The sequence below is a fragment of the Cornus florida genome, unplaced genomic scaffold (genome assembly GCF_030987335.1).
Source record: "Cornus florida cultivar Cherokee Brave unplaced genomic scaffold, ASM3098733v1 CherokeeBrave_3.0.0_Hap2_Chr06, whole genome shotgun sequence".
Classification (NCBI taxonomy): Eukaryota; Viridiplantae; Streptophyta; class Magnoliopsida; order Cornales; family Cornaceae; genus Cornus; species Cornus florida.
The window spans coordinates 85143551-85156145 of record NW_026775576.1 but is presented as its reverse complement, the minus strand read 5'-3'; positions in this window follow the sequence as shown (position 1 = coordinate 85156145).

The following is a 12595-nucleotide window of genomic DNA, read 5'->3' as shown; positions in this document are numbered from 1 at the left end:
TTATTCAAGATTTCAAATACGCTAGAATGCTTAACCAATGCCAATTTCAAGTAAAAAGAATCATAATTTACACTAACGGGTGACAAATGAAAGAATTAAAAAATGTTAAATTTAGATGTGAAATTAGTTTTGCAGAGGTGTGAAATTAGTTTTACAGAACTGTGTGAATAGCTTATTTTGATGGTGAATGTGATCAGTGTCCCTACTTATTAAACTTCACAATGTATTTTTTCTCATAAATGTGACATAATAACCTGTGAAATGTGTAATTGCCGCATACATGAGAAGACAAAATATTTGGATAACACATTGATATCTAATGAAGCCAACTCAGTTAAGAAAAAACAATTATGGAAGATTTTAAATTCACTAGAATGGTTATTGAAGATTATAGAAGAAAATTCTACAATTAACTAAGATTTCAAATACGCTAGAATGCTTAACTAATGTCAATTTCAAGTAAAAAAAATCATAATTTACAGTAATGGATGACAAATGAAAGAATTAAAAAATGTTAAATTTAGGTGTGAAATTAGTTTGGCAAAGGTGTGAAATTAGTTTTTTAGAACTCTGTGAATAGCTTATTTTGATGGTGAAGGTGATCAGTGTCCCTACTTATTAAACTTCACAATGTATTTTTTCTCATAAATGTGACATAATAACATGTGAAATGTGTAATTGCCGCATACATGAGAAGACAAAATATTTGGATAACACATTGGTATCTAATGAAGCCAACTCAGTTAAAAAAAAACAATTATGGAAGATTTTACATTCACTAGAATGGCTATTGAAGATTATAGAAGAAAATCCTACAATTAACCAAGATTTCAAATATGCTAGAATGCTTAACTAATGTCAATTTCAAGTAAAAAAAAAAAATTCATAATTTACACTAACGGATGACAAATGAAATAATTAAAAAATGTTAAATTTAGGTGTGAAATTAGTTTTGCAAAGCTGTGTAAATAGTTTATTTTGATCATGAAGGTGATCAGTGTCCCTACTTATTAAACTTCACAATGTATTTTTTCTCAGAAATGTGACATAATAACCTGTGAAATGTGTAATTGCCGCATACATGAGAAGACAAAATATTTGGATAACACATTGTTACCTAATGAAGCCAACTCAGTTAAAAAAAAAATAATAATGCAAGATTTTACATTCACAAGAATGGTTATTGAAGATTTTAGAAGAAAATCCTACAATTATCGAAGATTTTAAATACGCTAGAATGCTTAACCAATGTCAATTTCAAGTAAAAAAATATCATAATTTACACTAACAGATGACAAATGAAAAAATTAAAAAATGTTAAATTTAGGTGTGAAATTAGTTTTGCAGAGGTGTGAAATTAGTTTTACAGAACTGTGTGAATAGCTTATTTTGATGATGAAGGTGATCAGTGTTCTTACTTATTAAACTTCACAATGTTTTTTTTCCTCATAAATATCACATAATAACTTGTAAAATGCGTAATTGCCGCATACATGAAAAGACAAAATATTTGGATAACACATTGGTACCTAATGAAGCCAACTCAGTTAAAAAAAAATAATTATGGAAGATTTTACATTCACTAGAATGGTTATTGAAGATTATAGAAGAAAATCCTACAATTATCCAATATTTCAAATACACTATAATGCTTAACCAATGTCAATTTCAAGTAAATAAATATTATAATTTACACTAACGGATGACAAATGAAAGAATTAAAAAATGTTAAATTTAGGTGTGAAATTAGTTTTGCAGAGGCGTGAAATTAGTTTTGTAGAACTCTGTGAATAGCTTATTTTGATGGTGAAGGTGATCAGTGTCCCTACTTATTAAACTTCAGAATGCTTTTTTTTCTCATAAATATCATATAATAACCTGTGAAATGCGTAATTGCCGCATACATGAGAAGACAAAATATTTGGATAACACATTGGTACCTAATGAAGCCAAATCAGTTAGAAAAAAAAAAAAAAAAAAAATTATGGAAGATTTTACATTCACTAGAATGGTTATTAAAGATTGTAGAAGAAAATCCTACAATTATCCAAGATTTCAATTACGCTAGACTGCTTAACAAATGTCAATTTCAAGTAAAAAATATCATAATTTACACTAACAGATGACAAATGAAAGAATTAAAAAATGTTAAATTTAGGTGTGAAATTAGTTTTGCAGAGGTGTGAAATTAGTTTTACAGAACTGTGTGAATAGCTTATTTTGATGGTGAAGGTGATCAGTGTTCTTACTTATTAAACTTCACAATGTTTTTTTTACTCATAAATATCACATAATAACCTGTGAAATGCGTAATTGCCGCATACATGAGAAAACAAAATATTTGGATAACACATTGGTACCTAATGAAGCCAACTCAGTTTAAAAAAAAATAATTATGGAAGATTTTACATTCACTAGAATGGTTATTGAAAATTATAGAAGAAAATCCTACAATTATCCAATATTTCAAATACACTATAATGCTTAACCAATGTCAATTTCAAGTAAATAAATATTATAATTTACACTAACGGATGACAAATGAAAGAATTGAAAAAATGTTAAATTTAGGTGTGAAATTAGTTTTGCAGAGGTGTGAAATTAGTTCTGTAAAACTCTGTGAATAGCTTATTTTGATGGTGAAGGTGATCAATGTCCCTAGTTATTAAACTTCACAATATTTTTTTTCTCATAAATATCATATAATAACCTGTGAAATGCGTAATTGCCGTATACATGAGAAGAGAAAATATTTGGATAACACATTGGTACCTAATGAAGCCAACTCAGTTAAAAAAAAAAAAAAAATTATGGAAGATTTTACATTCACTAGAATGGTTATTGAAGATTGTAGAAGAAAATCCTACAATTATCCAAGATTTCAATTACGCTACAATGCTTAACAAATGTCAATTTCAAGTAAAAAATATCATAATTTACACTAACAGATGACAAATGAAAGAATTAAAAAATCTTAACTTTAGGTGTGAAATTAGTTTTGCAGAACTGTGTGAAATTAGTTTTGCAGAACTGTGTGAATAGCTTATTTTGATGGTAAAGGTGATAAGTGTCCCTACTTATTAGACTTCACAATGTTTTTTTCCTCGTAAATATCACATAATAACCTGTGAAATACGTAATTGTCGCATACACGACAAGACAAAATATTTGGATAACACATTGGTACGTAATGAAGCCAACTCAGTTAAAAAAAAAAAAAACAATTACGGAAGATTTTACATTCACTAGAATGGTTATTGAAGATTATTGAAGAAAATCTTACAATTATCCAAGATTTCAAATACGCTAGAATGCTTAACCAATGTCAATTTCAAGTAAAAAAATATCATAATTTACACTAACGGATGACAAATGAAAGAATTAAAAAATGTTAAATTTAGGTGTGATATTAGTTTTGCAGAAGTGTGAAATTAGTTTAGTAGAACTGTGTAAATAGCTTATTTTGATGGTGAAGGTAATCAGTGTCCCTACTTATTAAACTTCACAATGTATTTTTTCTCATAAATGTCACATAATAACCTGTGAAATGTGTAATTGCCGTATACATGAGAAGAAAAAATATTTGGATAACAAATTGGTACCTAATGAAGCCAACTCAGTTAAAAAAAACAATTATGTAAGATTTTACATTCACTAGAATGGTTTTTGAAGATTATAGAAAAAAATCCTACAATTATCCAACATTTCAAATATGCTAGAATGCTTAACCAATGTCAATTTCAAGTAGAAAAATATCATAATTTACACTAACAGATGACAAATGAAAGAATTAAAAAATGTTAAATTTAGGTGTCAAATTAGTTTTAAAGATGTGTGAAATTAGTTTTACAGAACTGTGTCAATAGCTTATTTTGATGGTGAAGGTGATCAGAGTTCCTATTTGTTAAACTTCGCAATTTTTTTTTCTCATAAATATCAAATATTAACCTCTGAAATGTCTAATTGCCGCATGCATTTAATACCAATTTTTTTGATAACACATTCATACCAACTGTTGCCAATTCAGTTCTAAAAATCAATTATGGAAGATTTTACATTCATTACAATGACAGATCGATGACAAATGAAAGAATCATAAATTTTCTAAATCTACATTGTTCCGTTCAAAACAAAAATTTCACTGTAAATGAACAATATATTAAATGCACAATATTAATAAGACTTACCAACAATCAAGCATTAATTAGGTCAATTGCAGATACCACATCAGGTCCATTGTAGATTTCCTTCCTGTAGATGAATAGTTGACATTGCATTGAGAAATCAGCACACTACAATCTGGGTTTTGATTCAAAAAATATTATAAAAAAGTAAGAATAGAGGAGAGAGGAATTAGGGTTTCCAATAAAAAAGAAATTCAAAAGTAATATGTTTTTTTGATGGAACAAAGAGAGAGGAATAAGGGTTTGGATTAAAATGAAAAAGGAAGGAGGGAAATAACAAAAGCAAAAGGGAAGAAGGGGAAAGTGAAACTGCAGAAGGGCGGGGGCTACAGCTTATTTCAACTTTCCCTTTTTTTTTTCTTTTTCTTTTTTTTTCTTTTTATTGGCTTTACAGTTGGCACGTTAAGTTACTGTGCCGTTTGTGGACTTCTTTTTCTTGTGCCAAGCCAAACACGGCATTAAGAACCTCACAGCAGGGGACTGTAGGGTAATTCACAGCAGGGGATTTGAGCCTGAAAAAATAAGCATGTATTGTGTTGAGTTCAACACACCGAAATAAAAGAAATCATATAAAGCTCGTTCTCTCTTTATTCCTTTTCATCTCCTGTGTTATATATTTCTTACTCTATATTTATAAAACGTTATTAGCACGAGACTTTGTCAACTGAGAAGAAAATTTTATTTTTCTTTCTCACTTCAAAGGGTAAGAAAGATAATTATTTATATTAAACTGTTCTTGTTCATACTTTATAAATAATTAAAATTGTTGAGGGTGAAGTCTCACAAATATTTATTTATTTATTTATATTATAATATTTTAGTTCATTCTTTATAGAAAAATAAATTGTTTAGCCTGAAATCTCGCAAATACTAAATTATTTACATTTTTACAAACCCAAAGTTTTGCATATATTAATATATTCTTCGTGAGCTTGAAGTTTCATGAATATTTGGTACTCTTTGCGAGTTCGAAGTTTCGCAAAATTTGTTGGCCTGAAGTCCAAGTGAACCTAAAGTTCTTTGACCTGAAGTCATTTATACTGAGTACCCTTGCAAATCTAAAGTTTTGCAAAACGTCAGAATATAAATTATGTACTATTCAACGAAGTACATACCTTTATTATGCGCGCGAACACATCTATATATATATATACACACATGTTCATATTTTGACTTTTTGTGCATGTTTAGCTTTTATTGCACTTTTGCCCATTTAACTTTTATTACACATTTTGACTTTTCGCGATGTATCATGCTTTTTGTTGTGATATGATACATATATGAAAAATATGCATGTAACGACCCGAACTCGGGTATTCGAATCGCTAATCTGGTCCTTACCCGAACCCGAGGTCAACTAAGGACACTACCATCATCTTTTATGTCAATACATAATATAAGTGTCATCCTAGGGTATATATAAATAATAATAATAATAATAATAAATAAATAAGTAATAAAATGAGATCATAACTACAAAGTATGTTAAAACGATCTACTAACCCATCGAACCCTATGGAGGAGCGTCGTTCGCTACTTCCGGTCCGTGTCCTAAAAAATGTTAAATATAAGGGGTGAGCAAATTCCTCAATAGGAGGTGCCTAAGATACACCTCTTATGACCCCATGAATCCATATAGAGAATAGAAAGTATGAAAATGGGATCATACTATACCAGGGATGTAAACCATAACCACAACATCCAATATAAATACAAATGTCATCTAAGTCACAAATACAACATGTATGCCAATGAAGTGCAATGTCATGCTCATGTCGCTCCCCATTTCTGAAACATTTCCGTTTCAACTTCCAAACCGTTAGTATAATCCGACCCAAGGCATCTCCAAGGCGTCACGAGGGAGGGATTGGCTAGTCTTTCCTTACCACATGGCACCTCCATGGCGTCGTCTGGGTAGCTCAACCACATTAGAGTCTCTCTCTAACCCCCTCTAGATCACACTAACACCACGGACAACTAAGCGTTTCCTAGGCATCCGGGTTTTCGCAAACACTTTTCAAAACAATTTCCCCAAAATAGTTTCATTTACTTTCAAAACATTTTTCCCTTTTTCATGCCCAATGTCATGTATGAACGTCACATATTTTTCCAATGTAATGACAATAAAAGATTTTATATTACACAATTCAACATACTTTCACATAGCAATTTCTAGCAAATTAATAAACACCAAAGGTATGAAATTTAACACATTAGGCATGCTTTTCATACAAATTAATTAATACACATATTCAGAGATTTCATATTATACAATTCAACATACTTTCACATAGCAATTTCTAGCAAAATTAATAAGCACCAAAGGTATGGAATTTAACACATTATGCATGCTTTTCTCACACAATAACAACAATACACATAATTATAATTCTCATATACAACAATTAAATCATATTAAAGAAATTCACCACAATTATAGCATACTAGACAACAACACATGGAGAATAATTCGCTAAAATCCAAGAAGTTATGGATTAAACACCCCTACCTCACTTAGATGCAAAAACTCCCAAATGGGTCCCAAATTTTGAAATCCCTAGAGTGCACCAAACAAGGAATTGTTTACATCTATGTGTAGGTCTCGCCGTGCTCTCCGTTTTGCAGTAAACGGCATCCAAAAATTCCAAGAAATGAAGGAGTAATTAAATATTGAAGTTATGATGTAAAAAGAAACCAAAAAAAAAAAAAAAAATCTAAGAATGAGAGAGAGAAGAGAGCTTATGGGAGAGAGAATGAAAATGAGGCTAGAATGGCCTCTTGGCCATTAAAAATCAAGTGGTGGGTCCCTCCACTCACAAAATCTCAACTTTTAAATTTCTCCATCACAAAATATATATATTTGTAAAAATCACAAACATTACAGTGCAAAAGAAAGCAAAAAAAAAAAAAAAAAAATTTACAACAAGATTCGAACCGTGGCCCTTTAATGGCAAGTCGAGTTAACGAGCCACCAAGCCACTTGTTCTCTTATGAATATAAATTGACTGTTATTTATATATATATAGTATCACCACTATGCAAATCATATTATAGCAACTGCGGTATTTTAATAATCCCAAATTATTTATTATTTTTATTATGATGCATACTTCAGTTCAATTATGATGAAATAATTCTAATGGTGTTATTTTATCATTTATAGTTCCTTCATAATGACAAATCTTACCAAGCTTGAAATTGTGGCACTTGATATCTCGGACAAAAATTACTTGTCATGGATCTGATAAGTGCTGAAAAGTGCGCATTTAAACCCCTTAATCTTAAATGTTTTAGGACTTTATTCTATCTTATTTTTCCCTTTTTGTCTAATTTCATGTTATTCTCCTTTTCAGGCACTTATCCCCAAAATAAGTCAAATTAGCTAAATTAAAGTATTTGAAGAAACAATCTAATGTTTAGTGGAAGAAAAGAGCAAAGTGGAAGCAATGTGATGAAAAATTCATCTTCGATCGATCGAACCAAGCTATGATCAATCACATTGTGATTGTTCCAACCCAGCCATGATGGATTGAACCCTTGTCCTTATCCTCAAGAAAATTTTCTATTCGATCGATCCAACCTTTTCTTCAATCGATCCAACCTTTTATTCGATTGATCCAACCTTTTGATCTTATCCTCATAACCACTTTTGTCCTTTTCCCATAAATATTTCAGCCTTTGTCCTTATCCAAATAATTGCGCCGCCATACTTCGATCGATCAGAGCAACAGTGTGATTGATCGAACTGCCTCAAATTACGTGCAAAACAGATTTAAAGCCGAATTGAAGGTGTGCTCGTGGTGCAATCATTTGAAGTCCTAGTGCACGAGGTCTGACCATTGGGTGTGACATTTGAGCTACCTATATAAGGAATTTGGCTATTTTTAATAAGGAAGTTAGTTAGTTAGAGAGAGAATTGGTTAAAGATTAGAGAGAGAACATACATTTTGGGAAAGTTCTTCCACTCTTCTAGGGTTTCTACTAAGAACACCAAGGGAAGATGATGAATTCAACTATAAAGAAAGCCCTTGAGGGTTGGATGACAACATCAATGAGTGGCTAAACTATTTTCTTGAGGCTAGAGATAGCCCTAAGTATGCTTCCCAGACTTTGATGCTTTGTAATTAGTGGAGATTTGTGTTGTAATTCTTATTTTAACCTTATATTTATATAAATCTTGTTTCTACATTATTTGTGTAGTTTAATATTTCCTATTGATCATTTAATTCTATCCATATGTGTAATACCCCTAGTTTTGAAAAGGATATAATCGAAATTTTTATTATTTATTTTATTGTTTTTAGTATTTATTTTATTTTTTTTAGGTGCTTATGTGTGAAATTTGAATTATGTGATGTGTGAATTGACTGGTTGGTTTAATTTAATTATATATTTATTTGTATTTAATTGGCTTACTTGTTTATTTGTTTATTTTGATCTCACTGTTGTAAGGAATTGTTTAATTAGGTAATTAAGTTAAATGAGTTTTTAAAATATGTTCAGTACTTAGGGTTATTGGAGAAGTCACATATGTTGAACCTAGGTCTTGTGTAAACCTATAAATATAGGTATTAAGTTATGCCTAGGGTTTTAGAACCCTATTCACGACAGTGGAGGCAGGGAAGGAACAGAGGAGGATTTCCTAGTTCGCCGGAGAAACTTAGAAAACGACGTTGGGATTTTTGAACCGAAATCTCAAAGGCAAGTTCTAATCCTAACTCTATCCCGTTGACTTGTGTTTTTTGCATGTCTAATGCAACTCCAGGAATGTATAAGAATTAAAAGTAAACTGGATTATATGTCTCTGTTATTTTCCACTGAAGGTAGCCATGAGTTATACTGCTTGTTTTATGGTTTTTCGTGTTTAACTCATAAACTAATGCACAGAACTGGATGTATAATGCATGTGAATTGATATAAATAGAGTTAAATTAGCTTGTAATACTGGAAGATATTAATCTGGTTTGCATGTTTAGGTTCGTCTGTAACGGTATATGTTTATATGTTTCGTTTTTGTTTATTTTAAATTCTTTCTTGTAGAACTCTGTTTTAATTAGAGTGGATCTAGGATTAATGGTTTTTACAATATCTAGGACATTGGAACTTAGTTTTATTCAGTAAAATCATTAGAGTTGAGGACTGATCAAACTAAACGTCACCGAAGAAGACATAGTTGAAGAGAAGAAGTAGATAAGGGGAGAGAATGAAGGAGGCGGCTCCAAAATGTTTTGGAGCCGGCTCAAAGTGCCTTGGAGGAGGCTCCAAGTGGTTTGGAGCCGGCTCCATCTTGGTTGGAGGTGGCTCCAACTTGTTTGGAGCAGCCTCTTTTAATTCTTCAATTTTCTGGGTTTTCGGGCAACCGTTTGGGCTGTGGTGCTCGGATTTTGGGATTTTTAAGTTCTAGTAGGAGCTGTATTGAGGTGTTTTGAGATGATATAACTCCATATTATAACTTCTAAGAGTTGATTACTGTGTATTAAAACACCATTGTTCAAGGTGATACAGAACATAAGTTGGTATAGGAAAATCCGGATACTGGCATTGGAGATGAAGAGTTTAAATGCTTAAAAACTAATTTAGCAGATTACTATGGATGGTTTCACCATGTTAATCACGGAACAGTGGTAGGAACAAGTATGCTTAAACTTTAACTACTGCTAGCTATGGATTAACTGACGTATAGAATTTAACTTGTTCCAGTTAGTGTTGGTTTGGTATAAAAGTAAGCATGTCAATTTGTATGTTCTGTTATGCTGTCTTGGAATTAAATTGATGATTATATGTATGATATGTATGATCAATTTACTGGAACTTGGTTGCTCTGTTATACTTAATGGGAACCTAGTTGCTAAATACACAGTATTATGTCTTATAAACTTACTGAATATCTTGGAATAGTTTAAAGTGAGCATGTTAATTCTGATAATGTTATTATTATGCTTATAGTGGATTACAGAATGGATTATACCTATTCTCTGTATTTTAATCTTATTAGAGAATCATGTTACTGGATGGAAAGAACTAAATTGCTTAAATTAATTCAGCAATTGTTTGGACTATAATATGATTATAAAACTTATTTAAATGCATGATAGAGTTGTTGATTTATTAAAACTGATCTATGCATGCTCTGGATACTGATTGTTGAACTATTAAACCATTTCTTGCAATTACATGGTTTAGATCTTGGATTTAAATTATTGAAACTTTAATCACTTTTCTGCAATGATATGGATATTTGGTTTTGGACTGTAAATTACTTGCTTATTATTTATATGTTATAATTTACATGGATATAAAGGATTGTATGCACCGGTATAGGACGGTGATATACTAGGTATGGTTTAGCTCAAAACGCTAATTCTTACCTTATGGATTTTAATTGGTGAACAACTTTACCTGTTCTATCAATTATATAGATTTTGTGGATTGTATGCACCGGTATGGGACGGTGGCATACTAGGGACAGACTGATTCAAAATACTCAATCCTACCTATTTTGGAATAAGGGTACGAATTATAAAAACATAATTCTCCTTATATTTAAGTCTGTGCAGTTGAATAAACTGAACGACTTATTGGATCTCTTATATAAGTCTGTGTGGTTGAATAAGCTGAACGATTTATTGAATTTCCTATGGATGGATATGAATGGATTTTAAATATATTTTTATGGTACCACAAGATGAGCTTAAGTCTCAGACTCGTTGGTTAGGGTGCGTATATGCAGTAGGATGCGTAGCTGGATATGAGAGGTTGAGGTGTACCCTGTTAGGTCTAGGTACTCATGCCTACCTATGGGTGCGTTTTCGCATGTTGCCTTCTATTCAGGTTGAGACCCTCTCCATAGTCCAGCGAGAGTCCTGTAGTGTGAATATACATACGTACGGACTAATAGCTATTGTTGAGTTAGTTAGAATGTATATGTGTATCGAGTCTCTACTTGGATTGTAGTAGGTTAGAACTTGTTCGTAGGCCTGACCCACCTCTATTTTTCAGGTACTCATCAGTCCTAGACTTAGACTTGATCATGCTGAGCAGAGACTACTACTCACTCTTCCGACGACGTAGGACGTTTCTCCATGGTTTACTCTAGATATTCTTTAAGTAGTTTTCATTTCTGTTTGGATTATTGGGGGTCCATTAGAGATGGATTCCTGAGTTGTATTAGAATTAGAGAAATTGGATGTATCAAATTAATTCTTTATTTATAAGATTTTATTTTGAGGTTTTCAGTTTTGGTTTATCATTCTAGTTTCTTTTCAGCAATTTATTTATTCCTGTTTTCTTAATTGTATTTGTGTTCGTTTATTGCTAATTGGTTTGATATCCTCGGGTAATCCGGCGTGGGCCTGGCCAACCCGCATCCGGAGATCTGGGAGTATTACAATATGTCTATGTATGCTAGAATGAATGTTCATGTGTTTTTCTCTAAATTTTGTGACATTGATGCATGTTTATGTGTGTTGATATTATGAATCTAGCGATGGTCAAGACATGGTGCTTAATTGATTAATCTTGTGGTTTATTTGATGATTCATACTTATTTCTTGATGAATTGTGCTACCTCCTTAGTTTAATTAGTTTAATTCTAATATCATTAACATAATTGTAGCGTAATTGCTTTAATTTCCTAGATATGTGGACAATCTATTCTTATTGTTTGATATTCCATACTTATGAGTATAAGTAGTATATTTCCTCTAAATTCTTGAGTGTGCATTAATTGTTGGCTTATGGAATGATTAATGGCTTAATTTGATATGTTGTGCTATTCATTAGATTGATTAGACAATGCATGCTTACTTGGCCATCTAAGTTTAATATTTCAATTAATGGCACACACTTCTTTTACAATATATAATCCCCCTAATTTATCAAAAATATTGAATGTCTAGAAAGATAAGGCTTAGTGGTGAACTCTATGTCCCAAGAATTCTCTCTCATTCTTTACACCTCATTTGTTTAGTTGTTTTACATTGTATTATTTTAACTTAAATTGTAGTATAACTCAACCAACAAACCCCTTTTTTGATCATTCGACCTACTAATCCAACATTGATTCTGAAATACCTTGTTTTTCCCTTGGGATGATCCCTACTCACTCTTGCTACGTTAGTAGTTAGGAGTGGTAGTAGCATTTTACAAATTCAAACTTGGCCACATTTCATCACACAGCATGCTTTGGTGCATTGAACGACGGACGGACACCAAGTTTTGGCGCCGTTACCGTGGATAAGCAACGCCGTATTTGGAATTAAATAGGAATTAGTACTCCTTTGATGTTTTTTTACTTTATTTTATTTTGTTTACTTATTGTATTCATTCTTGATTGGCTAGGTACTTGGAGCCAAGGAAAGTGAAGTAAAGGAACTTTAAAGCAAAGAAACAAGCTAAGCTAAGTAAAGCAT